Consider the following 25,828-nt stretch of genomic DNA (forward strand, 5'->3'; position numbering starts at 1 on the left):
CATGGTATTGTGAAAACTCAAAAGCTCCGCAATTTAACATGGCATAAGGGTGTAGTTGGCACTGACCAAATATGAAGGTTATGAAATCAAACCCCAAGGAGGAGTTCGTCAAAGTTCGAGGCATGGAAATGGTAAAATCAGAGCCAAAATGTCACCTTCAATCCAAAATGGCGGACTTCCTGTTGGGTTTAGGACATTGCCATAATAGACTTTTTTGTTCGACTCTGAACATTATATAGGTGTACCGACTTTCAAACATGTAGGTCATACCCATACCGGGGGCTTGCGTTTTTCATTTTTCTAGGTGGCGCTACTGAGCTAATTTTCCCTGGCCATGTCTGAGAACATTAAAATACGTAAATTTTCACCAGACCTGACGCGTGTGCAAAATTTCATGAGTTTTCGAGCATGTTTAGGCCCTCAAACGGCCAATTCATTTGCCGAAATAATAATAATAATAATAATAATAATAATAAACAGAGCAATTACAATAGGGCCTTCGCACTGTCAGTGCTCGGGCCCTAATAATAATAAACAGAGCAATTACAATAGGGCCTTCGCACTATCAGTGCTCGGGCCCTAATAATAATAATAAAGCTGCAAGCAGCGTTATGAGGGCCCTCGCACCCCCGGCACGTCGAGCCACGCCCAACACCTACAACCAGCACGTCCGATGTGATGTCACATTGATGGAATTCATGCATTTAACCACCAGCTAACATTTCAACTCATTCATTCATGATTAGTTAGTCGTTCCACTAGGTGGCGCTCTAACCATTATGTACAAATGGCATAACAAACATTTCCGAGCTCGAGTCTCATCACGCCTGCGACCTTTGGGAGAGATTGGATATTGTGTTTTTGAGTGACAGCAGATTACTGCTTTTTGGCGAGTGATTCAAACTCTAAGTGCCGCCATAACCACCCCTTTTCCCTGAACGTAAAAAGCTTCGCAATTTAACATCACAAAGGTCTTTAGATTCCACAAACTTCAGATCGGTCCAATCTGATGAAATCCCTTGGAGGAGTTCGTCAAAGTACGGTGCCTGAAAAGAGGGGAAAATGTCGCCAAAATTACACATTAATTTTAAAATGGCTGACTTCCTGTTGGATTTGGGATATTGCTCCAAGAGACTTTTTTGTACATCTTGATATCTCCTATAAGCTTACCAGGGCCCTGTTTCAGGAAGCCGGTTTGGAAAACTCAGAGTGAAAAACGACACTCACGGTTGAGTAACCCCGAACTGTCCAACTCGGAATATTCGGTTTCAGAAAGGCTGATAACAATTAGTTCAGTCAACGCGGAGTTGCTTTAACCCCAAGTGAAGCGCGCGGACGAGGATACATAAAGCCCTGATAAGCGGAGCACAGATTAAGCGAGTCACCATGGAGACGGAGGGAAAGAAGGCGCGGTCAATGTATTTCACAGCGCTTGAGGCCGAAATTCTGATGGCAGCATATGCCGATAACATGCAAATTCCGCGGAAAAAAGTAACACAGCCACAGCTGCAAAAGCATGCATGGCAAAACATAGCCGACAGAGTCAATGCGTGAGTGTTAATTTAAACATTGATCGAGGGATTTCCACCCATTTAACACGTTATTTTATCATATGTTATTTTATTTGTTATTTTATACATTTTATTTTGTGATGTGATGTGAGCGCAGGTGCAACCCAACAGGCCCCAAACGTGCCTGGCAGCAAGTAAAAATGAAATATAAAAATATAGTCCAAACAGGTAAGGTGTAATTGTATTATGAGCCATAGTGCTTGGTCTGTTTGTCCCATGTAAATCAATTGCAGTTAGAGGCTACATTAATTTTCTTTCTGTAAGCACTTATTGAAATTATCTGAGCACATTACAAGTACATATTTGCTTACTCTGTATGCTCAAATGTGGCCCGTTATAGCCAACAGAAAAAAGCGGAGGCCCGAAAAACAGGTGGGGGTCCTCCACCACCACCACTCACAGAGGCTGAGCAGTTGGCCCTCAGCCAAAACAGTGGGCGCCCTGTGGCTGAAGGCATCTCTGCGGGGACATCCTCTGAGGCAATAACCCCGCAAGACACAAGTGCCTACATAAGGGGTAAATTCAAAATAATACATGATGTGCATACATCCTTTCTTCACAGTCACCTTTGCAGTGCTACTCATTCATTTGATAAACTCTTTACCATAATGGATTATTTTGTAGTGAAGTTATTTTCCGACTGATTTTGCCTTCCCTCAGCCTTGGTTGTCTTTGAGAGCATAATGACAATGAAGTGTAAGGTGCTTGGTATGTTTGTTAATTGCCATTTGGTCCCTTGTAAGTTATAAGTGACCTGTATAAACCTCATATTCTATCAGTTGATGGTGATGGTGTACTGCATCTGGTGCAGCCTCCTGTTGAGCCAGACCAACATGCAGTTGTGAGTAATACTCCACAGATTATATGAGGTTACAGTAGAACAGCAATGTTGTCTATTTCTTTACTACAGGAAAATAATGAAGAAACATTGACAGCTGTTACAGAGGAGGAAGCAACAGAGACACTTTATGAGGTTTACATCTTTTAATACTTTGTGTACAGGAAATACAGGCGACCAATAAAGCCAGTTGAACAAAAAATCTGTTTATTCTTCTTTCAACATGTTGAGGTGATGGGTCAAAAGAAATGATTGTGACATATGGTGTCTCTGACTGCTCTTCCATCTTGTATGTCCGTGGGAGGGTCAGGATGTTCATGGTTTGGATCACTGCTGATGTTTGGTTCAGAAGGACAGTGTTCTCCTCTAATTGTGGCAATGTTGTGAAGAATCACACATGCCACAATAATGTCACATGCCCTTTCTGGGGTGACCCTGAGTCTTTGCAGGCACTGGAACCGGGCCTTAAGCATTCCGATAGTCATTTCAATTCTGGCTCTTGTCCTGCAATTAGCCAGATTATATCGCTGCTGTGGGCCCGGTTCAGGGTCAGGGTAAGGGGTAAGCAAATAGGGTAAACATGGATACCCCCTATCACCAAGCAAGTAGCCAGTGAACTCTCCTAAGACAGAAGGATACACTTCAGTTCAAATGTCCCTGAAGCAATTGGTCTTTATATATTTTAAAGTATTCTCAACTCACCATGTCCAAATTTTGTGCTCAGTGTACATTCACGGAATATTTGTGAGTCATGGACAGAGCCTGGCCACTTGGCTTCCACATTTGTGATAATGTTGGCAGCATCACATATGATCTTCACAGTGCAGAGAACACAAATTAGCATCCATTACTATAATGAAATAATTTGTTAGTTTGACATGCTACAGGGAACTATGTACCTGTACATTAATGCTGTGGAAAGACTTCCTGTTCACATAGTCTCCTTCATTTACTGAAGGAGCAATGATTGGAATGTGAGTGCCATCTGTACAGCCAATCACGCCTGGGAACCCTGAAAATAAATGTGCAATTTAAGTAGTAGTCCAAGTATCACCACATCATACATTAAGTTTTGGTCATCCTGATACCTGCAATTTTGTGGCATCCCTCTTTGATAAATCTTGTGGGTCTGTGACCGGGGAACACCACAGACGAGTACAGGAGACGTTTCAGTGCAACTGTAACATTCCTGACTGCCCGACAGACGGTAGCCTTGGAAACGTGCTCAGCGTCACCAATATTATACAGAAAGCTCCCGTTTGCAAGAAACCGAAGTGCAATACAAATAATATGCAATGAACTGAGAGCATGTCCGCGATGTGTCACATGCGTAATATATGGCCTGAGGATGTTATCCAAATAAATTATAGATTGTGCTGAGAAACGGTAACGTTCGCACAGAAAATCATCAGGAAATGATAAAATGTCCAAACGCGCTCTGATCACTCTCTCCCGGCGGAGAGCTCTGCGGAGAATTTGGGCTTCACGATCTACTGGCTCTTCAAGGAAGTGGCACGCCATGTCCGACACTTCCTACTGTCAGGTTTCCGACAAAGGGGCGGAGACAGTCAGGGTTAGTTGTAGTAAACCTGCTAGGGGGCAGGTTAGCTTCACGGAGTGTGTCGTCATAGTGACTCACTCAGGCTGCAGCTGAACTCGCTTTGTGAAACCGAAAACCCAGAGTTTTCGTTAACTCAGGGTATACTTACTCAGTTTTTCCACTAAACCGGCTTCCTGAAACAGGGCCCAGGTTTAAGACTCATACATAAAACACAGAGCTGGGGCTGATGTTTTGAAATTTCGTAGGGGGCGCTGTGGAGCCATTTTGCACTATTCAATGAAAATGATCACATAACAACAAAGCCTTATGCACATTGGAGGTGTGCGCCAAATTTCAAGACTTTTTAAACTTTCCAAGCCCCTCAAAAGCCACTTCATTTTTCATGGTGAACAGCGTTGCCACCAGGGTGCGCCGTTCAGTATAAAGTCACAATATTCGCACTGCAGCATCATGAAGGACTGATGGTGATATTCACCGCTTTTGAGGTGTCCACAATGAACCTGTGAAAATCAGTACAACAAAATTAAAGCCATGACATTTCCTGTTGCCACTAGGTGGCGCTGTCCGTATTCCCGACAATGGGCACATCAATCTGTTCAGGGCGGGTCTGACATCATGCCTGTAAAGTCTGGTACTGATCAGACTGGATTTCATTGAGTTATACTAATTTCTTTCTTCATGGCGTGACATCAAAGTCCGCCATGCCGCTGGTGTCACACCCTTTTGCGAAAAGTCACAGTTTTCACTGTAACCCAAGACCAACTCCTTAAGGCTTTCCTGGAGAAATTTGAGGCTGCAGATGTCACCCATCACAATACTGTACCCCAAAGTGTAAAACATGACATTTCCTGTTCCCACTAGGTGGCGCTGTCCCTGATGTAAAATATGGCAGTTGAAATATGTTCAGGGATGGAGCCTTATCATATGTGTTCACTTTGGTCAAGGTCAGAAAATCTATGACCGAATGAGAGGCAATAAGATTTTCATGGCGAGTCATCGAAATTCGCCATGGCGCCACGGCCTCATGGTATTGTGAAAACTCAAAAGCTCCGCAATTTAACATGGCATAAGGGTGTAGTTGGCACTGACCAAATATGAAGGTTACGAAATCAAACCCCAAGGAGGAGTTCGTCAAAGTTCGAGGCATGGAAATGGTAAAATCAGAGCCAAAATGTCACCTTCAATCCAAAATGGCGGACTTCCTGTTGGGTTTAGGACATTGCCATAATAGACTTTTTTGTTCGACTCTGAACATTATATAGGTGTACCGACTTTCAAACATGTAGGTCATACCCATACCGGGGGCTCGCGTTTTTCATTTTTCTAGGTGGCGCTACTGAGCTAATTTTCCCTGGCCATGTCTGAGAACATTAAAATACGTAAATTTTCACCAGACCTGACGCGTGTGCAAAATTTCATGAGTTTTCGAGCATGTTTAGGCCCTCAAACGGCCAATTCATTTGCCGAAATAATAATAATAATAATAATAATAATAATAATAATAATAATTAAAGCTGCAAGCAGCGTTATGAGGGCCCTCGCACCCCCGGCGCGTCGAACCACGCCCAACACCTAAAACCAGCACCTCCGATCTGATGTCACATTGATGGAATTCATGCATTTAACCACCAGCTAACAATTCATCTCATTCAATCATGATTATAGTTGTCCCACTAGGTGGTGCTCTAACCATTACTGACAAATGGCATAACAAACATTTCCTAGCTCGAGTCTCATCACGCCTATGAGCTTTGGGAGAGATTGGACATTGTGTTTTTGAGTGACAGCAGATTACTGCTTTTTGGCGAGTGATTGAAACTCTACGTGCCGCCATGACCACCCCGTTTCCCTGAATGTAAACAGCTTCGCAATTTAACATCACAAAGGTCTTTAGATTCCACACACAGGAGATTGCATCAATCTGATGAAATCCCTTGCAGGAGTACGTCAAAGTACGGTGCCTGAAAAGAGGGGAAAATGTTGCCAAAATTGCACATTAATTTTAAAATGGCTGACTTCCTGTTGGATTTGGGATATTGCTCCAAGAGACTTTTTTGTACATCTTGATATCTCCTATAAGCTTACCAGGTTTCAGACTCATAGATAAAACACAGAGCTGGGGCTGTGGTTTTGAAATTTTGTAGGGGGCGCTGTGGAGCCATTTTGGGATAGTCAATGAAAATGATCACATAACAACAAAGCCCGCATCACATTGGAGGTATGCACCAACTTTCAAGACTTTTTAAACTTTCCAAGCCCCTCAAAAGAAACTTCATTTTTCATGGTGAACCACGTTGCCACCAGGGTGCGCCATTCAGTTTAAACTCACAATTTTCGCACTAAAGCATCATGAAGGACTGATGGTGATATTCACCGCTTTTGAGGTGGCCACGATCAACCTGTGAAAATCAGTACAACAAAATTAAAGTCATGACATTTCCTGTTCCCACTAGGTGGCGCTGTCCGTATTCCCGACAATGGGCACATCAATCTGTTCAGGGCGGGTCTGACATCATGCCTGTAAAGTCTGGTACTGATCAGACTGGATTTCATTGAGTTATACTAATTTGTTTCTTCATGGCGTGACATCAAAGTTCGCCATGCCGCTGGGGTCACACCCTTTTGCGAAAAGTCACAGTTTTCACTGTAACCCAAGACCAACTCCTTAAGGCTTTCCTGGAGAAATTTGAGGCTGCAGATGTCACCCATCACAATACTGTACCCCAAAGTGTAAAACATGACATTTCCTGTTCCCACTAGGTGGCGCTGTCCCTGGTGCCAAATATGGCAGTTGAAATATGTTCAGGGGTGGAGCCTTATCATATGTGTTCACTTTGGTCAAGGTCAGAAAATGTATGACAAAATGAGAGGCAATAAGATTTTCATGGCGAGTCATCGAAATTCGCCGTGGCGCCACGGCCTCATGGTATTGTGAAAACTCAAAAGCTCCGCAATTTAACATGGCCCAGGTGTGTAGTTGAAACTGACCAAAGATGAAGCTTATACGACCAAATCCCAAGGAGGAGTTCGTTAAAGTTCGAGGCATGGAAACGGTAAAATCAGAGCCAAAATGTCACCTTCACGTCCAAATTGCGGACTTCCTGTTGGGTTTGCGTCAATGGGCCCACTGACTTTTTTGTTCGTCTTGGCATGATACACATGTGTTCCAAATTTCATACATGTAGCCCAAACCATGTGGTCGTAGGGCTGCATTTAACAAGGCATAGGTGGCGCTGTAGAGCCATTTCCCAGTGCTCATATGTAAAACCATTAAAATACAAAATTTTTCACCAGACCTGGCATGTGTGCAAAATTTCATGAGTTTTTGAGCATGTTTAGGCCCTCAAAAAGGCCCTTGTTTGGGGTGAATAATAATAATAATAATAATTAAAGCTGCAAGCAGCGTTATGAGGGCCCTCGCACCCTGGCGTGTCGAGCCACGCCCAACACCTACAACCAGCACGTCCAATGTGATGTCACATTGATGGAATTCATGCATTTAACCACCAGCTAACATTTCATCTCATTGAACCATGATTATAGTCGTCCCACTAGGTGGCGCTCTAACTATTACTGACAAATGGCATAACAAACATTTCCGAGCTCGAGTCTCATCACACCTGCGACGTTTGGGAGAGATTGGATATTGTGTTTTTGAGTGACAGCAGATTACTGCTTTTTGGCGAGTGATTGAAACTCTAAGTGCCGCCATGACCACCCCGTTTCCCTGAACGTAAAAAGCTTCGCAATTTAACATCACAAAGGTCTTTAGATTCCACAAACTTCAGATCGGTCCAATCTGATGAAATCCCTTGGAGGAGTTCGTCAAAGTATGAAGCCTGAAAAGAGGGGAAAATGTCGCCAAAATTACACATGAATTTTAAAATGGCTGACTTCCTGTTGGATTTGGGATATTGCTCCAAGAGACTTTTTTGTACATCTTAATATCTTCCATGAGCTTACCAAGTTTCAGACTCATAGATAAAACACAGAGCAGGGGCTGATACTTTGAAACTTTGTAGGGGGCGCTGTGGAGCAATTTCGCGCTATTCAATGAAAATGATCACATGACAACAAAGCCTTCATCCATTTGGGGGTGTGTGCCAAATTTCAAGCCTCTATAAACTTTCCAAGCCCCTCAAAAGCCACTTCATCTTTCATGTTGAACCGCGTTGCCACCAGGGTGCGCCGTTCAGTGTAAAGTCACAATTTTTGCACTGAAGCATCACGAGGGACTGATGGTGATATTCACCGCTTTTGAGGTGGCCACGATGAACCTGTGAAAATCAGTACAACAAAATTAAAGCCATGACATTTCCTGTGGCCACTAGGTGGCGCTGTCCGTATTTCCGACAATGGGCACGTCAATCTGTTCAGGGCGGGTCTGACATCATGCCTGTAAAGTCTGGTACTGATCAGACTGGATTTCATTGAGTTATACTAATTTGTTTCTTCATGGCGTGACATCAAAGTTCGCCATGCTGCTGAGGTCACACCCTTTCGCGAAAAGTCACAGTTTTCACTGTAACCCAAGACCAACTCCTTAAGGCTTTCCTGGAGAAATTTGAGGCTGCAGGTGTCACCCATCACTATACTGTACCCCAAAGTGTAAAACATGACATTTCCTGTTCCCACTAGGTGGCGCTGTCCCTGGTGTCAAATATGGCAGTTGAAATATGTTCAGGGGTGGAGCCTTATCATATGTGTTCACTTTGGTCAAGGTCAGAAAATGTATGACAAAATGAGAGGCAATAAGATTTTCATGGCGAGTCATCGAAATTCGCCATGGCGCCACGGCCTCATAGTATTGTGAAAACTCAAAAGCTCCGCAATTTAACATGGCACAAGGGTGTAGTTGACACTGTCCAAATTTGAAGGTTATGAAATGAAACCCCAAGGAGGAGTTCGCAAAAGTTCGAGGCATGGAAACGGCAAAATTAGAGCCAAAATGTCACCTTCTCTTCCAAATGGCGGACTTCCTGTTGGGTTTGCGTCAATGGGCCCACTGACTTTTTTGTTCGTCTTGGCATGATACACATGTGTGCCAAATTTCATACATGTAGCACAAACGATGTGGTCGTAGGGCTGCATTTTACAAGGCATAGGTGGCGCTCTAGAGCCATTTCCCAGTGCTCATATGTAAAACCATTAAAATACAAAATTTTTCACCAGACCTGGCATGTGTGCAAAATTTCATGAGTTTTTGAGCATGTTTAGGCCCTCAAAAAGGCCCTTGTTTTGCCTGAATAATAATAATAATAATTAAAGCTGCAAGCAGCGTTATGAGGGCCCTCGCACCCCTGGCGCGTCGAGCCACGCCCAACACCTAAAACCAGCACGTCCGATCTGATGTCACATTGATGGAATTCATGCATTTAACCACCAGCTAACATTTCATCTCATTCAATCATGATTATAGTTGTCCCACTAGGTGGCGCTCTAACTATTACTGACAAATGGCATAACAAACATTTCCTAGCTCGAGTCTCATCACGCCTGCGACCTTTGGGAGAGATTGAACATTTTGATTTTGAGTGACAGCAGATTACTGCTTTTTGGCGAGTGATTGAAACTCCACGTGCCGCCATGACCACCCCATTTCCCTGAATGTAAAAAGCTTTGCAATTTAACATCACAAAGGTCTTTAGATTCCACACACAGGAGATTGCATCAATCTGATGAAATCCCTTGGAGGAGTACGTCAAAGCACGGTGCCTGAAAAGAGGGGAAAATGTTGCCAAAATTGCACATTAATTTTAAAATGGCTGACTTCCTGTTGGATTTGGGATATTGCTCCAAGAGACTTTTTTGTACATCTTGATATCTCCTATAAGCCTACCAGGTTTCAGATTCATACATAAAACACAGAGCTGGGGCTGTGGTTTTGAAATTTTGTAGGGGGCGCTGTGGAGCCATTTTGGGATATTCAATGAAAATGATCACATACCAACAAAGCCTTCGTCACATTGGAGGTGTGTGCCAAATTTCAAGCCTCTATAAACTTGCCAAGACCCTCAAAAGCCACTTCATCTTTCATCGTGAACAGCGTTGCCACCAGGGTGCGCCGTTCAGTTTAAAGTCACAATTTTTGCACTGAAGCATCACGAGGGACTGATGGTGATATTCACCGCTTTTGAGGTGGCCACGATGAACCTGTGAAAATCAGTACAACAAAATTAAAGCCATGACATTTCCTGTTGCCACTAGGTGGCGCTGTCCGTATTTCCGACAATGGGCACATCAATCTGTTCAGGGTGCGTCTGACATCATGCCTGTAAAGTCTGGTACTGATCAGACTGGATTTCATTGAGTTATACTAATTTGTTTCTTCATGGCGTGACATCAAAGTTCGCCATGCTGCTGGGGTCACACCCTTTCGCGAAAACTCACAGTTTTCACTGTAACACAAGACCTACTCCTTAAGGCTTTCCTGGAGAAATTTGAGGCTGCAGATGTCACCCATCACTATACTGTACCCCAAAGTGTAAAACATGACATTTCCTGTTCCCACTAGGTGGCGCTGTCCTTGATGTCAAATATGGCAGTTGAAATATGTTCAGGGCTGGAGCCTTATCATATGTGTTCACTTTGGTCAAGGTCAGAAAATGTATGACAAAATGAGAGGCAATAAGATTTTCATGGCGAGTCATCGAAATTCGCCATGGCGCCACGGCCTCATAGTATTGTGAAAACTCAAAAGCTCCGCAATTTAACATGGCACAAGGGTGTAGTTGGCACTGACCAAATATGAAGCTTATACGACCAAATCCCAAGGAGGAGTTCGTTAAAGTTCGAGGCATGGAAATGGCAAAATTAGAGCCAAAATGTCACCTTCACTTCCAAATGGCGGACTTCCTGTTGGGTTTGCGTCAATGGGCCCACAGACTTTTTTGTTCGTCTTGGCATGATACACATGTGTGCCAAATTTCATACATGTAGCTCAAACGATGTGGTCGTAGGGCTGCATTTAACAAGGCATAGGTGGCGCTGTAGAGCCATTTCCCAGTGCTCATATGTAAAACCATTAAAATACAAAATTTTTCACCAGACCTGGCATGTGTGCAAAATTTCATGAGTTTTTGAGCATGTTTAGGCCCTCAAAAAGGCCCTTGTTTTGCCTGAATAATAATAATAATTAAAGCTGCAAGCAGCGTTACGAGGGCCCTCGCACCCCCGGCGCGTCGAGCCAAGCCCAACACCTAAAACCAGCACCTCCGATCTGACGTTTGGGAGAGATTGGACATTGTGTTTTTGAGTGACAGCAGATTACTGCTTTTTGGCGAGTGATTCAAACTCTAAGTGCCACCATAGCCACCCCGTTTCACTGAACGTAAAAAGCTTCGCAATTTAACATCACAAAGGTCTTTAGATTCCACACACTGGAGATTGGTTCAATATGATGAAATCCCTTGGAGGAGTTCGTCAAAGAACGGTGCCTGGAAAGAGGGGAAAATGTTGCCAAAATTACACATTAATTTTAAAATGGCTGACTTCCTGTTGGATTTGGGATATTGCACCAAGAGACTTTTTTGTACATCTTGCTATCTCCTATAAGCTTACCAGGTTTCAGAATCATACATAGAACACAGAGCAGGGGCTGTGGTTTTGAAATTTTGTAGGGGGCGCTGTGGAGCAATTTCGCGCTATTCAATGAAAATGATCACATGCCAACAAAGCCTTCATCCATTTGGAGGTGTGTGCCAAATTTCAAGCCTCTATAAACTTGCCAAGACCCTCAAAAGCCACTTCATCTTTCATGTTGAACAGCGTTGCCACCAGGGTGCGCCGTTCAGTTTAAACTCACAATTTTTGCACTGAAGCATCACGAGGGACTGATGGTGATATTCACCGCTTTTGAGGTGGCCAAGATGAACCTGTGAAAATCAGTACAACAAAGTGTAAGACATGACATTTCCTCTTCCCACTAGGTGGCGCTCTTCATATTCCTGACAATGGGCACATCAATCTGTTCAGGGCGGGTGTGACATCATGCCTGTAAAGTCTGGTACTGAACAGACTGGATTTCATTGAGTTATACTAATTTGTTTCTTCATGGCGTGACATCAAAGTTCGCCATGCTGCTGGGGTCACACCCTTTTGCGAAAAGTCACAGTTTTCACTGTAACCCAAGACCAACTCCTTAAGGGTTTTCTGGAGAAATTTGAGGCTGCAGATGTCACCCATCACTATACTGTACCCCAAAGTGTAAAACATGACATTTCCTGTTCCCACTAGGTGGCGCTGTCCTTGATGTCAAATATGGCAGTTGAAATATGTTCAGGGGTGGAGCCTTATCATATGTCTTCACTTTGGTCAAGGTCAGAAAATGTATGACACAATGAGAGCCAATAAGATTTTCATGGCGAGTCATCGAAATTCGCCGTGGCGCCACGGCCTCATAGTATTGTGAAAACTCAAAAGCTCCGCAATTTAACATGGCACAAGGGTGTAGTTGACACTGTCCAAATTTGAAGTTTATAGGACCAAATCCCAAGGAGGAGTTCGTTAAAGTACAAGGCATGGAAACGGTAAAATCAGAGCCAAAATGTCACCTTCAATCCAAAATGGCGGACTTCCTGTTGGGTTTAGGACATTGCCATAATAGACTTTTTTGTTCGACTCTGAACGTTATATAGGTGTACCGACTTTCAAACTTGTAGGCCATACCCATACCGGGGGCTCGCGTTTTTCATTTTTCTAGGTGGCGCTACTGAGCTAATTTTCCCTGGCCATGTCTGAGAACATTAAAATACGTAAATTTTCACCAGACCTGACGCGTGTGCAAAATTTCATGAGTTTTCGAGCATGTTTAGGCCCTCAAACGGCCAATTCATTTGCCGGAATAATAATAATAATAATAATTAAAGCTGCAAGCAGCATTATGAGGGCCCTCGCACCCCCGGCACGTCGAGCCACGCCCAACACCTAAAACCAGCACGTCCGATCTGATGTCACATTGATGGAATTCATGCATTTAACCACCAGCTAACATTTCAACTCATTCATTCATGATTAGTTAGTCGTTCCACTAGGTGGCGCTCTAACCATTATGTACAAATGGCATAACAAACATTTCCGAGCTCGAGTCTCATCACACCTTGGACGTTTGGGAGAGATTGGACATTGTGTTTTTGAGTGACAGCAGATTATTGCTTTTTGGAGAGTGATTCAAACTCTAAGTGCCGCCATAACCATCCCGTTTCCCTGAACGTAAAAAGCTTCGCAATTTAACATCACAAAGGTCTTTAGATTCCACACACAGGAGATTGCATCAATCTGATGAAATCCCTTGGAGGAGTACGTCAAAGCACGGTGCCTGAAAAGAGGGGAAAATGTTGCCAAAATTGCACATTAATTTTAAAATGGCTGACTTCCTGTTGGATTTGGGATATTGCTCCAAGAGACTTTTTTGTACATCTTGATATCTCCTATAAGCCTACCAGGTTTCAGATTCATACATAAAACACAGAGCTGGGGCTGTGGTTTTGAAATTTTGTAGGGGGCGCTGTGGAGCCATTTTGGGATATTCAATGAAAATGATCACATGACAACAAAGCCTTCGTCACATTGGAGGTGTGTGCCGAATTTCAAGCCTCTATACACTTGCCAAGCCCCTCAAAAGCCACTTCATCTTTCATGGTGAACAGCGTTGCCACCAGGGTGCGCCATTCAGTTTAAAGTCACAATTTTTGCACTGAAGCATCACGAGGGACTGATGGTGATATTCACCGCTTTTGAGGTGGCCACGATGAACCTGTGAAAATCAGTACAACAAAATTAAAGCCATGACATTTCCTGTTGCCACTAGGTGGCGCTGTCCGTATTTCAGACAATGGGCACATCAATCTGTTCAGGGCGGGTCTGACATCATGCCTGTAAAGTCTGGTACTGATCAGACTGGATTTCATTGAGTTATACTAATTTGTTTCTTCATGGTGTGACATCAAAGTTCGCCATGCTGCTGGGGTCACACCCTTTTGCGAAAACTCACAGTTTTCACTGTAACTCAAGACCAACTCCTTAAAGCTTTCCTGGAGAAATTTGAGGCTGCAGATGTCACCCATCACTATACTGTACCCCAAAGTGTAAAACATGACATTTCCTGTTCCCACTAGGTGGCGCTGTCCTTGATGTCAAATATGGCAGTTGAAATATGTTCAGGGGTGGAGCCTTATCATATGTGTTCACTTTGGTCAAGGTCAGAAAATGTATGACAAAATGAGAGGCAATAAGATTTTCATGGCGAGTCATCGAAATTCGCCATGGCGCCACGGCCTCATAGTATTGTGAAAACTCAAAAGCTCCGCAATTTAACATGGCACAAGGGTGTAGTTGACACTGTCCAAATTTGAAGTTTATAGGACCAAATCCCAAGGAGGAGTTCGAAAAAGTTCGAGGCATGGAAATGGCAAAATTAGAGCCAAAATGTCACCTTCACTTCTAAATTGCGGACTTCCTGTTGAGTTTGCATCAATGGGCCCACTGACTTTTTTGTTCGACTCGGCATGATACACATGTGTGCCAAATTTCATACATGTAGCTCAAACTATGTGGTCGTAGGGCTGCATTTAACAAGGCATAGGTGGCGCTCTAGAGCCATTTCCCTGTGCTCATATGTAAAACCATTAAAATACAAAATTTTTCACCAGACCTGGCATGTGTGCAAAATTTCATGAGTTTTTGAGCATGTTTAGGCCCTCAAAAAGGCCCTTGTTTGGGGTGAATAATAATAATAATAATAATAATTAAAGCTGCAAGCAGCGTTATGAGGGCCCTCGCACCCCCGGCGCGTCGAGCCACGCCCAACACCTAAAACCAGCACCTCCGATCTGATGTCACATTGATGGAATTCATGCATTTAACCACCAGCTAACAATTCATCTCATTCAATCATGATTATAGTTGTCCCACTAGGTGGAGCTCTAACCATTACTGACAAATGGCATAACAAACATTTCCTAGCTCGAGTCTCATCACACCTGAGACGTTTGGGAGAGATTGGACATTGTGTTTTTGAGTGACAGCAGATTACTGCTTTTTGGCGAGTGATTCAAACTCTAAGTGCCACCATAACCACCCCGTTTCACTGAACGTAAAAAGCTTCGCAATTTAACATCACAAAGGTCTTTAGATTCCACACACTGGAGATTGGTTCAATATGATGAAATCCCTTGGAGGAGTTCGTCAAAGAACGGTGCCTGGAAAGAGGGGAAAATGTTGCCAAAATTACACATTAATATTAAAATGGCTGACTTCCTGTTGGATTTGGGATATTGCACCAAGAGACTTTTTTGTACATCTTGATATCTCCTATAAGCTTACCAGGTTTCAGAATCATACATAGAACACAGAGCAGGGGCTGTGGTTTTGAAATTTTGTAGGGGGCGCAGTTTTCACTGTAACCCAAGACCAACTCCTTAAGGCTTTTCTGGAGAAATTTGAGGCTGCAGATGTCACCCATCACTACATTGTACCCCAAAGTGTAAAACATGACATTTCCTGTTCCCACTAGGTGGCGCTGTCCTTGATGTCAAATATGGCAGTTGAAATATGTTTAGGGGTGGAGCCTTATCATATGTGTTCACTTTGGTCAAGGTCAGAAAATGTATGACAAAATGAGAGGCAATAAGATTTTGATGGCGAGTCATCGAAATTCGCCATGGCGCCACGGCCTCATAGTATTGTGAAAACTCAAAAGCTCCGCAATTTAACATGGCACAAGGGTGTAGTTGACACTGTCCAAATTTGAAGTTTATAGGACCAAATCCCAAGGAGGAGTTCGTTAAAGTACAAGGCATGGAAATGGCAAAATTAGAGCCAAAATGTCACCTTCTCTTCCAAATGGCGGACTTCCTGTTGGGTTTGCGTCAATGGGCCCACAGACTTTTTTGTTCGTCTTGGCATGATACACATGTGTGCCAAATTTCATACATGTAGCTCAAACGATGTGGTCGTAGGGTTGCATTTAACAAGGCATAGGTGGCGCTCTAGAGCCATTTCCCAGTGCTCATATGTAAAACCATTAAAATACAAAATTTTTCACCAAACCTGGCATGTGTGCAAAATTTCATGAGTTTTTGAGCATGTTTAGGCCCTCAAAAAGGCCCTTGTTTGGGGTGAATAATAATAATAATAATAATTAAAGCTGCAAGCAGCGTTATGAGGGCCCTCGCACCCCCGGCGCGTCGAGCCACGCCCAACACCTAAAACCAGCACGTCCGATCTCATGTCACATTGATGGAATTCATGCATTTAACCACCAGCTAACATTTCAACTCATTCATTCATGATTTGTTAGTCGTTCCACTAGGTGGCGCTCTAACCCTTATGCACAAATGGCATAACAAACATTTCCGAGCTCGAGTCTCATCACGCCTATGAGCTTTGGGAGAGATTGGACATTGTGTTTTTGAGTGACAGCAGATTACTGCTTTTTGGCGAGTGATTGAAACTCCACGTGCCGCCATGACCACCCCGTTTCCCTGAATGTAAAAAGCTTCGCAATTTAACATCACAAAGGTCTTTAGATTCCACACACAGGAGATCGCATCAATCTGATGAAATCCCTTGCAGGAGTACGTCAAAGAACGATGCCTGGAAAGAGGGGAAAATGTTGCCAAAATTAAACATTAATTTTAAAATGGCTGACTTCCTGTTGGATTTTGGATATTGCTCCAAGAGACTTTTTTGTACATCTTGATATCTCCTATAAGCTTACCAGGTTTCAGACTCATACATAAAACACAGAGCTGGGGCTGTGGTTTTGAAATTTTGTAGGGGGCGCTGTGGAGCCATTTCGCGCTATTCAATAAAAATGATCACATGACAACAAAGCCTTCATCCATTTGGAGGGGTGTGCTAAATTTAAAGCCTCTATATACTTTCCAAGCCCCTCAAAAGCCACTTCATCTTTCCTGGTGGACCGCGTTGCCACCAGGGTGCGCCGTTCAGTTTAAAGTCACAATTTTTGCACTGAAGCATCACGAGGGACTGATGTTGATATTCACCGCTTTTGAGGTGGCCACGATGAACCTGTGAAAATCAGTACAACAAAATTAAAGCCATGACATTTCCTGTTGCCACTAGGTGGCGCTGTACGTATTCCCGACAATGGGCACATCAATCTGTTCAGGGCGGGTCTGACATCATGCCTGTAAAGTCTGGTACTGAACAGACTGGATTTCATTGAGTTATACTAATTTGTTTCTTCATGGCGTGACATCAAAGTTCGCCATGCTGCTGGGGTCACACCCTTTTGCGAAAAGTCACAGTTTTCACTGGAACCCAAGACCAACTCCTTAAGGCTTTTCTGGAGAAATTTGAGGCTGCAGATGTCACCCATCACTATACTGTACCCCAAAGTGTAAAACATGACATTTCCTGTTCCCACTAGGTGGCGCTGTCCCTGGTGTCAAATATGGCAGTTGAAATATGTTCAGGGGTGGAGCCTTGTCATATGTGTTCACTTTGGTCAAGGTCAGAAAATGTATGACAAAATGAGAGGCAATAAGATTTTCATGGCGAGTCATCGAAATTCGCCATGGCGCCACGGCCTCATAGTATTGTGAAAACTCAAAAGCTCCGCAATTTAACATGGCACAAGGGTGTAGTTGACACTGTCCAAATTTGAAGGTTATGAAATGAAACCCCAAGGAGGAGTTCGCAAAAGTTCGAGGCATGGAAATGGCAAAATTAGAGCCAAAATGTCACCTTCTCTTCCAAATGGCGGACTTCCTGTTGGGTTTGCGTCAATGGGCCCACAGACTTTTTTGTTCGTCTTGGCATGATACACATGTGTGCCAAATGTCATACATGTAGCTCAAACGATGTGGTCGTAGGGCTGCATTTAACAAGGCATAGGTGGCGCTGTAGAGCCATTTCCCAGTGCTCATATGTAAAACCATTAAAATACAAAATTTTTCACCAGACCTGGCATGTGTGCAAAATTTCATGAGTTTTTGAGCATGTTTAGGCCCTCAAAAAGGCCCTTGTTTTGCCTGAATAATAATAATAATAATAATAATAATAATAATAATTAAAGCTGCAAGCAGCGTTATGAGGGCCCTCGCACCCCCGGCGTGTCGAGCCACGCCCAACACCTAAAACCAGCACGTCCGATGTGATGTCACATTGATGGAATTCATGCATTTAACCACCAGCTAACATTTCATTTGGTTCAACCATGAGTATAGTCGTCCCACTAGGTGGCGCTCTAACCATTATAGACAAAGGGCATAACAAACATTTCCGAGCTCGAGTCTCATCACGCCTGCGACCTTTGGGAGAGATTGGACTTTGTGTCTTTGAGTGACAGCATATTACTGCTTTTTGGCGAGTGATTGAAACTCCACGTGCCGCCATGACCACCCCGTTTCCTTGAACGTAAAAAGCTTCGCAATTTAACATCACAAAGGTCTTTAGATTCCACACACTGGAGAATGGTTCAATATGATGAAATCCCTTGGAGGAGTTCGTCAAAGTATGAAGCCTGAAAAGAGGGGAAAATGTCGCCAAAATTGCACATTAATTTTAAAATGGCTGACTTCCTGTTGGATTTTGGATATTGCTCCAAGAGACTTTTTTGTACATCTTGATATCTCCTATAAGCTTACCAGGTTTCAGAATCATACATAAAACACAGAGCTGGGGCTGTGGTTTTGAAATTTTGTAGGGGGCGCTGTGGAGCCATTTTGCGCTATTCAATAAAAATGATCACATGACAACAAAGCCTTCATCCATTTGGAGGGGTGTGCTAAATTTAAAGCCTCTATATACTTTCCAAGCCCCTCAAAAGCCACTTCATCTTTCATGTTGAACAGCGTTGCCACCAGGGTGCGCCGTTCAGTGTAAAGTCACAATTTTTGCACTGAAGCATCACGAGGGACTGATGGTGATATTCACCGCTTTTGAGGTGGCCACGATGAACCTGTGAAAATCAGTACAACAAAATTAAAACCATGACATTTCCTGTGGCCACTAGGTGGCGCTGTCCGTATTTCCGACAATGGGCACGTCAATCTGTTCAGGGCGGGTCTGACATCATGCCTGTAAAGTCTGGTACTGATCAGACTGGATTTCATTGAGTTATACTAATTTGTTTCTTCATGGCGTGACATCAAAGTTCGCCATGCTGCTGGGGTCACACCCTTTTGCGAAAAGTCACAGTTTTCACTGTAACCCAAGACCAACTCCTTAAGGCTTTCCTGGAGAAATTTGAGGCTGCAGGTGTCACCCATCACTATACTGTACCCCAAAGTGTAAAACATGACATTTCCTGTTCCCACTAGGTGGCGCTGTCCCTGGTGTCAAATATGGCAGTTGAAATATGTTCAGGGGTGGAGCCTTATCATATGTGTTCACTTTGGTCAAGGTCAGAAAATGTATGACAAAATGAGAGGCAATAAGATTTTCATGGCGAGTCATCGAAATTCGCCATGGCGCCACGGCCTCATAGTATTGTGAAAACTCAAAAGCTCCGCAATTTAACATGGCACAAGGGTGTAGTTGACACTGTCCAAATTTGAAGGTTATGAAATGAAACCCCAAGGAGGAGTTCGCAAAAGTTCGAGGCATGGAAATGGCAAAATTAGAGCCAAAATGTCACCTTCTCTTCCAAATGGCGGACTTCCTGTTGGGTTTGCGTCAATGGGCCCCCAGACTTTTTTGTTCGTCTTGGCATGATACACATGTGTGCCAAATTTCATACATGTAGCTCAAACGATGTGGTCGTAGGGCTGCATTTAACAAGGCATAGGTGGCGCTGTAGAGCCATTTCCCAGTGCTCATATGTAAAACCATTAAAATACAAAATTTTTCACCAGACCTGGCATGTGTGCAAAATTTCATGAGTTTTTGAGCATGTTTAGGCCCTCAAAAAGGCCCTTGTTTCGCCTGAATAATAATAATAATAATAATAATAATTAAAGCTGCAAGCAGCGTTATGAGGGCCCTCGCACCCCCGGCGCGTCGAGCCACGCCCAACACCTAAAACCAGCACGTCCGATCTGATGTCACATTGATGGAATTCATGCATTTAACCACCAGCTAACATTTCAACTCATTCATTCATGATTAGTTAGTCGTTCCACTAGGTGGCGCTCTAACCATTATGTACAAATGGCATAACAAACACTTCCAAGCTCGAGTCTCATCACACCTGAGACGTTTGGGAGAGATTGGACATGGTGTTTTTGAGTGACAGCAGATTACTGCTTTTTGGCGAGTGATTCAAACTCTAAGTGCCGCCATAACCACCCCGTTTCCCTGGACGTAAAAAGCTTCGCAATTTAACATCACAAAGGTCTTTAGATTCCACACACTGGAGATTGGTTCAATATGATGAAATCCCTTGGAGGAGTACGTCAAAGCACGGTGCCTGAAAAGAGGGGAAAATGTTGCCAAAATTGCACATTAATTTTAAAATGGCTGACTTCCTGTTGGATTTGGGATATTTCACCAAGAGACTTTTTTGTACATCTTGATATCTCCTATAAGCTTACCAGGTTTCAGAATCATACATAGAACACAGAGCAGGGGCTGTGGTTTTGAAATTTTGTAGGGGGCGCTGTGGAGCAATTTCGCACTATTCAATGAAAATGATCACATGCCAACAAAGCCTTCATCCATTTGGAGGTGTGTGCCAAATTTCAAGCCTCTATAAACTTTCCAAGCCCCTCAAAAGCCACTTCATCTTTCATGGTGAACAGCGTTGCCACCAGGGTGCGCCGTTCAGTTTAAAGTCACAATCTTTGCACTGAAGCATCACGAGGGACTGATGGTGATATTCACCGCTTTTGAGGTGGCCAAGATGAACCTGTGAAAATCAGTACAACAAAATTAAAGCCATGACATTTCCTGTTGCCACTAGGTGGCGCTGTCCGTATTTCCGACAATGGGCACATCAATCTGTTCAGGGCGGGTCTGACATCATGCCTGTAAAGTCTGGTACTGATCAGACTGGATTTCATTGAGTTATACTAATTTGTTTCTTCATGGCGTGACATCAAAGTTCGCCATGCTGCTGGGGTCACACCCTTTCACGAAAAGTCACAGTTTTCACTGTAACCCAAGACCAACTCCTTAAGGCTTTCCTGGAGAAATTTGAGGCTGCAGATGTCACCCTTCACTATACTGTACCCCAAAGTGTAAAACATGACATTTCCTGTTCCCACTAGGTGGCGCTGTCCTTGATGTCAAATATGGCAGTTGAAATATGTTCAGGGATGGAGCCTTATCATATGTGTGCTCTTTGGTCCAGATCGGAACATGTATGACAGAATGAGAGGCAATAAGATTTTCATGGCGAGTCATCGAAATTCGCCATGGCGCCACGGCCTCATAGTATTGTGAAAACTCAAAAGCTCCGCAATTTAACATGGCACAAGGGTGTAGTTGACACTGTCCAAATTTGAAGTTTATAGGACCAAATCCCAAGGAGGAGTTCGTTAAAGTACAAGGCATGGAAACGGTAAAATCAGACCCAAAATGTCACCTTCAATCCAAAATGGCGGACTTCCTGTTGGGTTTAGGACATTGCCATAATAGACTTTTTTGTTCGACTCTGAACGTTATATAGGTGTACCGACTTTCAAACGTGTAGGTCATACCCATACCGGGGGCTCGCGTTTTTCATTTTTCTAGGTGGCGCTACTGAGCTAATTTTCCCTGGCCATGTCTGGGAACATTAAAATACGTAAATTTTCACCAGACCTGACGCGTGTGCAAAATTTCATGAGTTTTCGAGCATGTTTAGGCCCTCAAACGGCCAATTCATTTGCCGGAATAATAATAATAATAATAATAATAATAATAATAAACAGAGCAATTACAATAGGGCCTTCGCACTGTCAGTGCTCGGGCCCTAATAAGAAACGGAGCAGATACAATAGGGCCTTCGCACTCTCAGTGCTCGGGCCCTAATAAGAAACGGAGCAGATACAATAGGGCCTTCGCACTCTCAGTGCTCGGGCCCTAATAATAATAATAAGAAACGGAGCAGATACAATAGGGCCTTCGCACTCTCGGTGCTCGGGCCCTAATAATAATAATAATAAACAGAGCAATTACAATAGGGCCTTCGCACTGTCAGTGCTCGGGCCCTAATAATAATAATAATAAACAGAGCAATTACAATAGGGCCTTCGCACTATCAGTGCTCGGGCCCTAATAATGATAATAATATGAAATTAAAGCTGCAAGCAGCGTTATGAGGGCCCTCGCACCCCCGGCACGTCGAGCCACTGCCAACACCTCAAACCGGCACGTCCGATGTGATGTCACATTGATGGATTTCATGCTTTTAATCACCAGCTAACATTTCATCTTATTCAACCAGGATTATAGTCATGCCACTAGGTGGCGCTCTAACCATTATTGACAAATAGCATAACAAACATTTCCAAGCTCGAGTCTCATCACACCTGCGACCTTTGGGAGAGATTGGACATTGTGTTTTTTAGTGACAGCAGATTACTGCTTTTTGCGAGTGATTGAAACTCTACGTGCCGCCATGACCACCCCGTTTCCCTGAACGGAAAAAGCTTCGCAATTTAACATCACAAAGGTCTTTAGATTCTACACACTGAAGAATGCTTCAATATGATCAAATCCCTTGGAGGAGTTCGTCAAAGTATGAGGCCTGAAAAGGGGGGAAAATGTCATCAAAATTACACATTAATTTTAAAATGGCTGACTTCCTGTTGGATTTGGGATATTGCTCCAAGAGACTTTTTTGTACATCTTGATATCTTACACAAGCTTACCAAGTGTCAGACTCATAGATGAAACACAGAGCAGGGGCTGATGTTTTGAAATATTGTAGGGGGCGCTGTGGAGCCATTTTGCGCTATTCAAGGAAAATGGTTAAATAACAACAATGCCTTCATCCATTTGGAGGTGTGTGCCAAATTTCAAGCCTCTATAAACTTTCCAAGCCCCTCAAAAGCCACTTCATCTTTCATGATGAACCGCGTTGCCACCAGGGTGCGCCGTTCAGTTTAAAGTCACAATTTTTGCACTGAAGCATCACGAGGGACTGATGGTGATATTCACCGCTTTTGAGGTGGCCACGATCAACCTGTGAAAATCAGTACAACAAAGTTAAAGCCATGACATTTCCTGTTGCCACTAGGTGGCGCTGTCCGTATTTCCGACAATGGGCACATCAATCTGTTCAGGGCGGGTCTGACATCATGCCTGTAAAGTCTGGTACTGATCAGACTGGATTTCATTGAGTTATACTAATTTGTTTCTTCATGGCGTGACATCAAAGTTTGCCATGCTGCTGGGGTCACACCCTTTTGCGAAAAGTCACAGCTTTCACTGTAACCCAAGACCAACTCCTTAAGGCTTTCCTGGAGAAATTTGAGGCTGCAGATGTCACCCATCACTATACTGTACCCCAAAGTGTAAAACATGACATTTCCTGTTCCCACTAGGTGGCGCTGTCCTTGATGTCAAATATGGCAGTTGAAATATGTTCAGGGGTGGAGCCTTATCATATGTGTTCACTTTGGTCAAGGTCAGAAAATGTATGACAAAATGAGAGGCAATAAGATTTTCATGGCGAGTCATCGAAATTCGCCATGGCGCCACGGCCTCATAGTATTGTGAAAACTCAAAAGCTCCGCAATTTAACATGGCACAAGGGTGTAGTTGACACTGTCCAAATTTGAAGGTTATGAAATGAAACCCCAAGGAGGAGTTCGCAAAAGTTCGAGGCATGGAAATGGCAAAATTAGAGCCAAAATGTCACCTTCTCTTCCAAATGGCGGACTTCCTGTTGGGTTTGCGTCAATGGGCCCACAGACTTTTTTGTTCGTCTTGGCATGATACACATGTGTGCCAAATTTCATACATGTAGCTCAAACGATGTGGTCGTAGGGCTGCATTTAACAAGGCATAGGTGGCGCTGTAGAGCCATTTCCCAGTGCTCATATGTAAAACCATTAAAATACAAAATTTTTCACCAGACCTGGCATGTGTGCAAAATTTCATGAGTTTTTGAGCATGTTTAGGCCCTCAAAAAGGCCCTTGTTTGGGGTGAATAATAATAATAATTAAAGCTGCAAGCAGCGTTATGAGGGCCCTCGCACCCCCGGCGCGTCGAGCCACGCCCAACACCTGAAACCAGCACCTCCGATCTGATGTCACATTGATGGAATTCACGCATTTAACCACCAGCTAACAATTCATCTCATTCAATCATGATTATAGTTGTCCCACTAGGTGGTGCTCTAACATTTACTGACAAATGGCATAACAAACATTTCCGAGCTCGAGTCTCATCACGCCTGCGACCTTTGGGACATATTGGACATTTTGATTTTGAGTGACAGCAGATTACTGCTTTTTGGCGAGTGACTGAAACTCCACATGCCGCCATGACCACCCCGTTTCCTGAACGTAAAAACCTTCGCAATTTAACATCACAAAGGTCTTTAGATTCCTCACACTGGAGATTGGTTCAATATGATGAAATCCCTTGGAGGAGTTCGTCAAAGAACGGTGCCTGGAAAGAGGGGAAAATGTCACAAAAATTACACATTAATTTTAAAATGGCTGACTTCCTGTTAGATTTGGGATATTGCTCCAAGAGACTTTTTTGTACATCTTGATATCTCCTATAAGCTTACCAGGTTTCAGACTCATACATAAAACACAGAGCTGGGGCTGATGTTTTGAAATTTTGTAGGGGGCGCTGTGGAGCCATTTTGCGCTATTCAATGAAAATGATCACATAACAACAAAGCCTTAAGCACAATGGAGGTGTGCGCCAAATTTCAAGCCTCTATAAACTTTCCAAGACCCTCAAAAGCCACTTCATTTTTCATGGTGAACAGCGTTGCCACCAGGGTGCGCCGTTCAGTTTAAAGTCACAATTTTTGCACTAAAGCATCATCAAGGACTGATGGTGATATTCACCGCTTTTGAGGTGGCCACTATGAACCTGTGAAAATCAGTACAACAAAGTGTAAGACATGACATTTCCTGTTCCCACTAGGTGGCGCTCTTCATATTCCTGACAATGGGCACATCAATCTGTTCAGGGCGGGTGTGACATCATGTCTGTAAAGTCTGGTACTAATCAGACTGGATTTCATGGAGTTATACTAATTTGTTTCTTCATGGCGAGATATCAAAGTTCGCCATGCTGCTGAGGTCACACCCTTTCGTGAAAAGCTACAGTTTTCACTGTACCCCAAGACCAACTCCTTACGCCTTTCCTGGAGAAATTTGAGGCTGCAGATGTCACCCATCACTATACTGTACCCCAAAGTGTAAAACATGACATTTCCTGTTCCCACTAGGTGGCGCTGTCCTTGATGTCAAATATGGCAGTTGAAATATGTTCAGGGCTGGAGCCTTATCATATGTCTTCACTTTGGTCAAGGTCAGAAAATGTATGACAGAATGAGAGGCAATAAGATTTTCATGGCGAGTCATCGAAATTCGCCGTGGCGCCACGGCCTCATGGTATTGTGAAAACTCAAAAGCTCCGCAATTTAACATGGCACAAGGGTGTAGTTGGCACTGACCAAATATGAAGGTTATGAAATCAAACCCCAAGGAGGAGTTCGTTAAAGTTCGAGGCATGGAAACGGTAAAATCAGAGCCAAAATGTCACCTTCAATCCAAAATGGCGGACTTCCTGTTGGGTTTAGGACATTGCCATAATAGACTTTTTTGTTCGACTCTGAACGTTATATAGGTGTACCGACTTTCAAACATGTAGGTCATACCCATATCGGGGGCTCGCGATTTTCATTTTTCTAGGTGGCGCTACTGAGCTAATTTTCCCTGGCCATGTCTGAGAACATTAAAATACGTAAATTTTCACCAGACCTGACGCGTGTGCAA

The sequence above is a fragment of the Diplotaxodon limnothrissa genome, linkage group LG14, assembly GCF_057381915.1.
Source record: "Diplotaxodon limnothrissa isolate DT_005_m linkage group LG14, D_limnothrissa_male_GT1.1, whole genome shotgun sequence".
Classification (NCBI taxonomy): Eukaryota; Metazoa; Chordata; class Actinopteri; order Cichliformes; family Cichlidae; genus Diplotaxodon; species Diplotaxodon limnothrissa.